Genomic DNA, 11,591 nt, shown 5'->3' with positions numbered 1-11,591 from the left:
CTTGAGGGTTCTCTGAGTGTCCATTTCTACAGGAACTGAAGGGAGTGCACAAAGGAGAAGCAGGAGCTTTGCCCTCTATGCTAAGCTCTGGAGCCTCCAGTCCTACCCCCTGCCCCTGTTGCTTGGGTGGGACCATAAGTTGGGCATCCTGGCTCTGGGCTACCTCACCTGAGCAGGATTTTAAAATGGCCATGTTTTACAGAGATATTCATCTTCTTCCTTGGTGTCCCAGCCCACCAGTGCCACACTGCAGCCCCAGGTGCTCTCTACCCTCATTGCTGGCCTAAGGGATGGGTTGTGGGGAGGAGATGAGAGGGGGCTGAATGAGGGGCTCTGAGGCCCCTCACTGCACAGGCACTACAGCATGGTGTTGGTGAAGCCTGAGCCGGATACCACCCAGTCAGCACGATGACCCCATCTCCCTTCTTGAAGAAGCCTCGGTCCTTGCCAGCATTCATGGCCTAGTTCTCAGCCCAGGCCTCGTGCACTGGGTCCTTATACACCACAGGGAAGATGCCACGGTACAGGTGAGCCTGGAGGGCTGTCTGATGATTACGGGTCACAGCAATGAGGGGGGCACCGGTGAGTACCTGGTCACCCTGTGAGCAGACCTGCCAGGCTTGGTGAGGACAATTATGGCCCCATTGGGGTACTTGAAGAAGGGCCCCACGGCGCCCTAAGCAGCGGCTTCTGTGGGGAGTGGGCGCCAGACGGCGGAGTTCCTCAAATAATTGCAGGTGGTAGATGCTGCCTCTGCCTCACCCGCCGTCAGGCACTGCATGCGCACAGCCTCCAGGGTTGGTCCCCCATGTCCTGCTCTCCAGACAGCATGATGCAGTTGGCTCCATCCAGGACCACATGGGCCACATCACTGCCCTCAGCCCCGGTGGGACCCGCTCCTCTCCAGCACCTGCGCGCCACAGATGACAGCCTCCCCGGCTTGGATCCACCGCCCGATCATCATCTTTTGAGCAAGGAAGACCTTCTCTGCAGGAATCTCAATGCCTAGACCCCCACTGAGCTACCATGAGCCCATCACTGACTTCCAGAATCTCATCAAACCTCCGAACCCTCTCGTGGTTCTCGGTTTTGAGGATTACCTTGATGTTCTTTCCTTTTCTTCCAGAACCTTTCTGACTCCGTGGACATCGGATGCCTTGTGGATGAAACAACGACACCATATCTGCACACTGCTCTACCCCCAAATTCAGATCCTGGATGTTCTTTTCTGACCGGCAGGCATGTCCACAGCAGCGCCAGGGAGGTTCACACCCTTCTTGCTGCCCCAAGAGCCACCATTCTTCACCCCCTTCACCAAGAAGTCAGCACCTTTCTCCTTCACCTGCAGACATAAGTCCACCATCCCCGTAGATCTTGCTGCCCACTTCCACCACCTCATAAATGTTCTTGGAGTCCATCCACACGGTGTTTTCCTCACACTCTCATGTATGTCTTATCCAGCGTGATCTTGAGAGTGGCCCCTTTTTTCAGCTTCTCCTTTGGGGTCCTGCATGTTCAGATCTCAGGTCCTTTAGGGTCCAGGGTCACAGCAACAGGCCGGTAGAGAACGGGATCAAGAGTAAAGCTTTCTGAGGCCCAGCATGTTCTTGATGGTCTCTGCATGGTACTCGTGAGTTACAGGAAAGTTCAGAGGAGCCACATTCATTGCAGACTTAATAATCTCCTTCAACATCTCCACTGATCGGGAAGCCAGGCCAGAAGATGCCAGTGTTCCGAGCTGTGATGGATGGTGAGTCAATGTCAGGGCCACACCTGTGCTCCAGGAACGTGTCAGCCCTGGCCACATGCAGCTGCTGGGTCTAAATGAAGGCAATCAGCACATCACTGTGGGGCTTCCAAGTGGCTCCTCCCTGGTGGTCCAGCTCAGGCTGCTACAGAGAGAGAGGTTTGGAGGCTCCCAGGGCAGCGGTGTTGCTCCTATGCTGAAATAAATGCTGTTTTAAAATCCATTTTAAATTATGTTTGCCTAGGTCTCTTTCACTATTTTTTTCTCCTTTGTGTATTAATGATATACTGGAATACGTTGGAGATATTTGTTGGGTGGAAAAAAATATATTCAGGTTTTTTTTGCCCATTTTCAAATGAATTATTTGCGTTTTTGCTATTAAATTGTATGAGTTTTTAATACATATTTGGGATATTAATCCCTTATCAGATATAAGGCTTGCAAATATTTTCTCCCATTTTATAGGTTGTCTTTTATTTTGTTGATGCCTTTCTTTGCTGTGTGGATGGTTTTAGGTTTGATGTTGATTATTGATTGTTTTGTTTGTGCTTCTGGTGTCATTTCTAAAATATGCCAAGATCAATGTGGAGGAGCTTCTTCCCTGTGTTTTCTTCTGGTACTTTTATGGGATTTGGTCTTGTGTTTAAGGCTTTGGTCTATTTCAAGTTAATTGGTATAAATAATGTAAAATAGGGATCCGATTTCATTTTTTGCTCTTGTTTTTCTGACACCATTTGTTGAAGACTCTCCTTCCCAGTTGGGTGCTCTTGGCTCTTTTATCAAATACTAGAGGCCCAGTGTATGAATTTGTGCACGGGTTGGGTCTGGCAGGCCTGTCCTGCTGGGGGCCGATCAGGCCTGGCCGGCCAGGGGAGGGCCCAGCCATCCCCGCCCCTGATCAGGGTGGGGGGGCTGATCCGGGATGGGGCTGGTCAGGGGAAGGGGCAGCAGATGGTTGGTGGGCTGATCAGGGCCCCGATCTGGCCAGTTGGCTGCCGCAGCGTGTGTTATAGTGACCGGTTGCTCTGGTTGTTCCAATCATTCTGGTCATTCCCGTGTTTTGTTCGCTTGGCTTTATATATAGAGATTATCTAACTGTGTATGTAGGAATTTAATTCTGGACTCTCTAATCTTTCCCATTGGTCTGGTCTATATGTTTATTTTTATGCCAGTAATATATAGAGTATATACCTATTTTTACCAGCATATTTTATATTTTCAGGTTTATTGTTATTAATTAGTATTTTTTTTATTTCAGTTTGAAGACCACTGTTGAGTATTTCTTGTAAGGCAGGTCTAGTGGTGATGAACTCCCTTGGCTTTTATTTGGGAAAGTCCTTATCTCCTCTAAATTTCTGAAGAACAACTTTTCCATGTAAAATATTCTTGACTGGTATTTTTTGTTCTTCATTCAGCACTTTGAATATACCTTTCCACTCTCTTCTAGTCTGCAAGGTTTCTGCTGAGAAATCTGCTAGTTACCTCATGGTAGTTCCCTTATATGTGTGGAATTTTCTTGTCTTGATGCTTTTAAAATTCTCTTTGATTTTAGACATGTTTTATATAAGGCATTTTGAGAAGATGTCTTTGGGTTGAATCTTTTGGGAGACTTATGAGCTTTATGAACTTAGATATTCAAATTTTTTTCCAGATTTGGAAATTCCTCAACCATTACTTCTTTAAATAAGCTTTCTGTCCCTTTCTCTTTCTCTTCTTCTTTCTTGGACTACAAAATACATAGATATCTTTACTTGATGGTAAATAAAAATTCACATGAGCTTTCTTCATTCTTTTTCATTATTTTTTTCTTTGTTCTCTTCTGACTGCATAGTTTCAAATGACCTGTCTTCCACATCTCAAATTTTTTTTTCTGCTTGATAAAGTCTGTTGTTGGCACTCTCTGTTTTTCTTTTTCTTTTATTTTAGCCATTGTATTCTTCAACATAAAGATTTTCTATTTAATTCCCTTAATGATTTCTATCTCTCTGTCAGTCTTCCTATTTTTTCATATATCATTTTTCTGATTCTATTAAATTGTTTTTCTGTTTTCTAAGAGGTCAATGAGCTTCCCCAAAACAACTATTTTGATGTTTTATCAGAGAAATTATAGATCTCTATTTCTTTGGGGTCCATTGTTGAAATATTATTGGGTTTTTGGTGATACTATGATTCCTTAATTTTTTATATTCCTTAGTCTTGAGTTGCTATCTTTGCATTTGAAGAAGCAGTCATCTATTGCATTCAATGTTTAAGCATTAACTTCAAGGATAAAAACACCTTCTATCAATCCTGCCAAGAATTCCCAGGCTTTCTAAACTTCCTATAAATATACCTGCTCCACATTTCTTCTTCCTCTTGCTGGTGGAAATTCTTAAGAATGTATGATTTTACTTGATCCTGCAAAGCCAGGTCAGGTTCTGACAGCCTGCTGTTTGCTTTCCCTGGGATGCAGTTAAATGCTCAAGTGTGTGTGCTTCCTCCCAGTCCTACAGTCAGGCTGGCTTTTTGCATATGCTCACTACCTGTCTGCACATATTTGCTCTGTCTACTCTTTGGAGAACAAATGGGGTTCTAACCATGAGGTGGCGGTGGTGTGGGGGTGGGGGGTGTTTGTGGGTGAGACAAGTGGAGCACTGGGATGTGCCCATGGGCCAGTTGGAGAGATACACAGGTGAGGTGTCCCCAGTGGTTCATAGGCAGAATTCTTAACAGAGACTCAAAGCAATTAGGATCTGCATGTTTTTAGTTATCTTTAAGCCCTGGCTGCTATTCTCCACACCCTTCTTTGCCTTTTAGTTGTGCAGCACACCTCAGTATTTTGGCTGGGGCAAGAAGGAGGTAAGGCTCATTGGCACAGTTGTGCACAGCTAGAGAAGCTGGGCACTCACTTGCAAACTCATTTTCCTGTGGACAAAATCACCGGCCAAGAGAGTTTCTCCTGGCACTTAGCTGTGCTTCAGGTAAAGTGAAATTGTTCCTCTTACCCTCCTAAATGTGTCTAATCTTGGATTTTATTTTTAATCCAACAGTGTGCTGGACTTCAGGACTTTCACAAGGTATTCTTCCCTGTTTGATTATAAAATGTTGTGTGATTTGGGGTAAATATGGTAGAAAAGTCCTGCCCATGTTTTTGTTGATGTTACTTTTCTAGATCCTCCCAACACAACTTATTGAATCAGCCTTCCCTTACTAAAATATTTGAATGGATAATAAATTCTATCAATAATATATTTTTTAAATTTTTGCTTACTAATATTATGCACTGTATTAATATATTTTAATATGGGGGGGGGGGTCATTGCTCAATGATTTAGCAAACCCTATTTAGGAACAGGATATTTTTCTTAATTTAGTTCTATGCAAAACTTGCTAATATTTTCTTCAGGTGTGTCATTATTGTGTATGTGTTTGTGTGTGTGTGTGTATGGACATGTGTACACATTATAGTTATTGGTTATCCATCAGTCTTAAATATACATATACTAGAGGCCCGGTGCACAAAAATTTGTGCACTCGGTGGGGTCCCTCAGCCCGGCCTGTGCCCTCTCGCATTCTGGGACCTCTTGGGGGATGTCCACCTGCTGGCTTAGGCCCGCTCCCCCAGGGTATCGGGCCTAAACTGGCAGTCAGAAATCCCTCTGGAAGCCCAGGAGCCCTTGGGGATGTCCATTTGCCAGCGGGGAGCAGGCCTAAGCTGCAGTTGGACATCCTTAGCACTGCTGAGGAGGTGGGAGAGGCTCCCGCCATCACTGCTGTGCTGGCAGCCGTCAGCCTGGCTTGTGGCTGAGCAGAGTTCCCCCTGTGGGATCACACTGACCACCAAGGGACATCTCCTGCATTGAGCGTCTGCATCCTGGTGGTTAGTGTGTGTAATAGTGACCAGTCATTCCCAGCAGTTCTGCTGTTAGGGTCAATTTGCATATTACCCTTTTATTATATGCCTGGTGCATGGGTGGGGGCTGGCTGGTTTGCCCTGAAGGGTGTCCCGGATCAGGGTGGGAGTCCCACTGGGGTGTCTGGCCAGCCTGAGTGAGGGGCTGAGGGCTGTTTTCAGGCTTGCCACACCCCCTTCAGGGTAGGGGGTCCTGCTGGGATGCCTGGCCAGTCTGGGTGAGTGGCTGATGTCTATTTACAGGCTGGCCAAGCCCCCCAGCGGGGACCCTCACCCCATGAGGGTGTGGCCATCCTGGGTGAGGGGCTAATGGCTATTTGCAGGCTGGCCACAGCCCCCAGCCACCAAAGCTCTCAGTGGAGGCTGGCTGGAAGCAGGTATCTGGGAATTATTTATCTTCTATAATTGAAACTTTGTTGCCTTTAGCGGAGGCCACAGCTGGTCAGGGCAGGCGGGAAGCTTGGCTTCCTCCATCACCGGGGCAACGAAGCCTCCTGCTTGCTCCAGCTCCCTGGCTGCCGGCCGCCATCTTGGTTGGGTTAATTTGCATATAGTCTCTCTGATTGGGTGGTGGGTGTGGCTTGGGGCATAGCAAAGGTATGGTCAATTTGCATGTTTCTCTTTTATTATATTAGATAGCTTCAGAGACTTAAAATCATTAGCAACTCAATTCTTCAGTTATCTAGAATCCTATATAATAAAAGGCTAATATGCAAATAGACAGAACGGCCGAACAACCAAACAACTGAACAACCAGTCGCTATGATGCGCACTGACCACTGGGGGTGCACGTGGAACATGGTGGGCATCAGCAGCAGGAGGCAGAGTGTGGAACATGGCAGGTGTTGGCTGTGGTGGGATGGTGGAGCAGGTGAACGGGGTCACCAGACTAAGGCGGGGTGCCAGTGGCTGTCATTGAGGTGAGCCTTTGGTGGTTACTGAACATTCTTTGCTCCTGTGTGCCGCAGTCCCGCCCAGTGCTTGCACCTGCTGCCAGCGCCCAGTGCTGAACCCAATCGCCCCTCAGGGCTTCTTCACCTCCCCCCTGCTCCTGAGGGGCGATCGGGGCTGGCAGCAGCCTCTCACACCTGCTGTTAGTAATGATCCTACTTTCACCTGCTGCTGGCACCAGAGCCCGTCACTCATACCTGCTGCTGGCGTCTGGTGCCCAGTGCCAGTCCTAATCACTTGGCACCATTAGTGTGTGCAAGTGGCGGCTGCCAGCCCTGATTGCCCCTGAGGGCTTCTCTACCTCTCCCTGCTCCTGAGGGGTGATCGGGGCAGCATCCTCCGCTCGCACCCCCTCCTGGCGCTGGCTCCAACTGCTCCACGCCATCAGCATGTGGGAGCGGCGGCAGCAGGAGCAGGGCTGCTGGCAGACAGGAGATCCAGGCCACATCAGGAGGGGCTGGACAGGGGCAAGAAAGATGGGCTGAGACCCAACCCTGTGCCCACTGTAGCCTCGTGACCCATCGTTCCTTTCAAGGTGCATGAATTCGTGCACTGGACCCCTAATAATTTAATAACATAGGATTCATCAGTTCCTTAATGAGTTTACTTAAATCAACCACAAATCCATCTCCTCTAAATGATTTTCTGAAAGATATTTTGCAAAGTACTTTAAAAATGTTTTTCAAGTTTATTAATTTAGGAACTCAATCTCTCTAAAATAAATTTGATACTTTAAATAATTATTTATCTCATTAAAGTATTTTTATTATCACTACAGAACTATGTATATTAAACTCTTAAATTTTAACTTCTTTTTCATTCCTGCAGTTATGTTACACTTCTCTGATTCCTAATGTTGTGTGTCTGAAACTTTTACTTTTCCTTTTCAATCGCACCAGAAGAAAAACCTAATATTGAATTTATCATTTTTTAAAAGTATTAAGATTAACTTCTGTTTCTATTTTCTGAATGACTTTCCATTTTGGCAGGTTTATATTTTCTGTCATATTTTTTCTAGCTTCTAGATTTTTTTTTTTAAATAAAAGTATTTTTATCTGAAATAACTTTGGCCATATCTCATAAGTTCTAATATATAGTATTCTAATTGACTCATTACCATTAATTACTTAATAACTTGTGATTGTGCTGTTTACTTCCACTTAGATGCAGAAGTAATTTTAAAATTTCCTCAATATGTATCCTTTTGCTATAAACTTTCATAAGTTTTATTATTCTCATGCATTATTATATAACTTCTGTTGTATATGATTTAGTGATTTTTGGGGGGTTTAGAATTCTAATATATATATTTTTTTTCACTTTGCTTTTTACATTTTTATTTTTTAACTTTTTATTTTATTGTTTATGCTATTACAGGTCTCCCATTTCCCTACCTTTGCCCACCTCCACCCAGCACCCATCCCCCCCTTCTCTCTGGCCATCACCACACTGTTGTCTGTGTCTATAGGTTATACATATACTTTAATGAATCCCTTCACCTTTTATCCAGCCCCTTCCTTCCCCTCCCCTCTGACAGCTGTCATTCTGTTCCGCGTATCATGACTCTGTTTCTATTTTGTTCGACACTTTAGTTTCTTCATTTGATTCCTCATGTAAGTGAGATCATATGGTATTTGCCTTTCTCTGACTAGCTTATTTCACTTAGCATAATAATCTCCAGGTCCAAAAGGTAAGATTTCCTTCTTTGCTATGGCTGCATATCATTTAATTGTATAAATGTATCATATCTTTTTTATATACTCATTGACTGATGGGCACTTGGACTGTTTCCAGATCTTAGCTAGTAAATAACACTGCTATGAGCATAAGGGTTCATATATTCTTTATGATTGGCTTTTTTTTTTTTTAAGAAATATTCCCAGAAGTTGGATCACTGGGTCAAATTGCAGTTTCATTTTGAATTTTTTGAGGAAACTCCATACTGTTTTACATAGTGGTTCCCTTTTCTCTACATCCTCACCAACACATGTTATTTGTTGCTTTGTAGCCATTCTGGCAGGTGTGCAGTGATATCTCATTGTGGTTTTAATTTGTATCTCTCTGCTAATTTGTGATGTTGAGCTTTCTTTCATATGTCTATTGGCCATATGTATATCCTCTTTGGAGAACTGTCTATTCAGGTATTTTACCCATTTTTTCATTAGATTATTTGTCTTACTGGTTTGTGAGTTATATAAGTTCTTTATATATTTTGGAAATTAACCCCTAATCAGATGTATTATTGGTGAATATGTTCTGAAACCTTCAAGTCAGTGGCGTACAGGCAGGCTATAAGGCCATCTCAGATAGCGACTTAAAATTTTGAATTTATTTAAAGAAAAGGGGTTGGGAGTTGGGGATATTCAAAGGGAAGGGCTACATAGCACTGAGATAAAGGGTATTGGGTCTGGGCTGCTTTAGCTCACTGAGAAGTCAGAGAAAAAGGGGCATTGGAGACAGGTTCAGGAGGGTAACCCAGGATGAGCTACTGCTGCCCATTGCTCCCCTGGTTGCAAGTCTCAAGGGGTCCCTTAGAGGTTGGGAGATACATGCCTGTGTGGGATGGCACGGGTGTGCTCCACGGAGAGAGAGCACATGCTGGGTCCTTTGTCCTGAGCATATTTATATCTTTCTTGCAAGTGGAAATCTTAGGGGCAGTCTCAGGGGAGGTTCTTAATAGAATATTAATTAGCTTTCCAGATTTGCTCTTGCAGGGTTTGGTTCTCCACTGATTGGTCAGTGCCAGGGTAGGGGGTCATTAGTCAATGTAGCTGGTCCTGAGGCAGCCAAGGGGCCACTTGTCTGCTTTTGCTGCTTTTCTAGGCCAGGAGCTAAAATACAACTAAGGCCTAGATATCTTTATGGAGGAAAAGGTCAGGGTGTGTAAACTGTCTGATCAGTATATGCTAGAGGAGTATAGGTTACCCTGGGGGCGGGGTTCTTGTTTTGCCCCTTTCTGGGTACACAGGACTTTCTGTCCTGGTGAGTTTGTGTACCTGGCCCATCATCCTTGCTCTGGGCAGAGGGGTGGGAGGGGATCCAATATGTTCTCACATACAGTGGGTTCCCTTTTCATTTTGTTGATGGTTTCCTTTGCTGTACAGAAGCTTTTTTAGTTTGATATAGTCCCTTTTGTTTATTTTTCCTTTGTTTCTCTTGTCCTAGGAGATATATTTACAAAAATATTGCCTTCAGATATGTCTGAGATTATACTGCCTATGTCTTTATCTAGGATGTTTATGATTTTGCAGCTTACATTTAAGTCTGTTATCCATTTTTAATTTATTCTTGTGTATGGTATATGGTAGCAGTCTAGATTATTTTTTTTTCATGTGCAGTCTTTACACCATTGTCTGCTTTTGCCTTCTTTGTCAAATAGTAATTTACAGTAAAGGCATGGGTTGATTTCTGGACTTTCTGTTCTGTTCCATTGATCTACATGCCTGTTCTTGTGCCAGTACCAGGCTGTTTTGATTACAATGGCTTTGTAATATAGTTTAATGTCAGGTATTGTGATATAATATCCACACTAATAAAAGAGAAACATGGTAATTAGTGTACAACCGCTACCCTTTTCATTGGCTAATCAGTGAATGTATGCAAATTAACTGTCAGCCAAGATGGCAGCCAGCAGCCAGGCACTGAAGCGAGCATGAGGCTTGCTTGCTGCGGATTCCAACATTTCCTGCCTCACTTGCCGGCCTCTCAGCTGCAAGTCTAAGCAACTATGTACTATGTTGCAAATAAGAAGCTAAACAAAACCCCAGAAATCAGCCGGACTGAAAGCCAGGCAGACTGAAACATTGTATCCATGTTTTCAGCAGCGAGGCCTCAGAGCTAAAGCTGGCCCAGAATAAAAAAAAAAAAAAGAAAGAAAACAAGGAGCGGTTGGAAGCTTTAGTCACTCGCCAGCAGGAAAACAGCCCTCAGCCCCTCACCCAGACTGGCCAGACACCCCAGTGGGGACCCCCACCCTGATCCAGGACACCCTTCAGGGCAAACCAGCCAGCCCCTACCCATGCACCAGGCCTCTCTTCTATATAGTAAAAGGGTAATATGCCTCCCAGCACCGGGATCAGCGGAGCAGCGAGGCCTCCCGGCACCGGGATCAGCATGACAGGGGGCAGCACCCAAACCCCCTGATTACCCTGTGGCTCTGTGTGTGACAGGGGGCGGGGCCACAACCTCCCTATCCGCCCTGCTCTGTTCGTGACAGGGTAAGGCACTCCAACCCCCTGATCAGCCCTGCTCTGTGCCTGATAGGGGGAGCTCCCCAATCCCCTGATTGCCCTGCGGCTCTGTGTTTGACAGGGTGCAGTGCACCAACCCCCTGATCGGCCCTGCTCTGTGTGTGACAGGGTGCGGCGCCCCAACACCCCCTCCCCCTCCCACGGGCCCTGCTCTGTGTGTGACAGGGTAGAGCCATAACCTCTTCATCGTCCCTGCCCCGAGTGTGACAGTGGTGGCGCCCCAACCCCCTGATTGACCCTGCTCTTTGTGTGACAGGGTATGGAGCCCCAACCCCCCTGATGGGCCCTGCTCTGTGAGTGACAGGGGGCAGCGCCCCAATCCCCTGATTGGCCCTGCTCTGTGAGTGACAGGGGGCAGCACCCCAAACCCCCTGGTGGGCCCTGCTCTGTGAGTGACAGGGGGCAGCACCCCAACCCCCTGATCGGCCTTACTCTGTGTGTGACAGGGGGCGGTGCCCCAACTCCCTGATTGGCCCTGCTCTGTGCATGACAGGGGGGAGCTCCCCAACCCCCTGATTGACCCTGCTCTGTGTGTGACAGGGTACGGAGCCCCAACCCCCCTAATGGGCCCTGCTTTGTGAGTGACAGGGCGCAGCGCCCCAATCCCCTGATTGGCCCTGCTCTGTGAGTGACAGGGGGCAGCACCCCAAACCCGCTGATGGGCCCTGCTCTGTGAGTGACAGGGGGCAGCACCCCAACCCCCTGATTGGCCCTGCTCTGTGCATGACAGGGGGTGGCGCTGCAACCTCCC

General features: G+C 46.2%; 1 pseudogene; it reads right to left on the bottom strand.

Moving 5' to 3' along the window:
* Positions 1-357: 357 nt before the first annotated feature.
* Positions 358-11,591, bottom strand: part of LOC139002477 (pyruvate kinase PKM pseudogene) — a 29,325-nt pseudogene continuing 18,091 nt past the window's right edge.

Source organism: Myotis yumanensis, unplaced genomic scaffold (genome assembly GCF_028538775.1).
Source record: "Myotis yumanensis isolate MYYU_CA2020_CCGP unplaced genomic scaffold, mMyoYum1.0.hap1 SCAF_2, whole genome shotgun sequence".
In the NCBI taxonomy this organism is placed as follows: Eukaryota; Metazoa; Chordata; class Mammalia; order Chiroptera; family Vespertilionidae; genus Myotis; species Myotis yumanensis.
The sequence above is the reverse complement of the archived record's forward strand: the minus strand, read 5'-3'. Positions and strand labels throughout refer to the sequence as shown.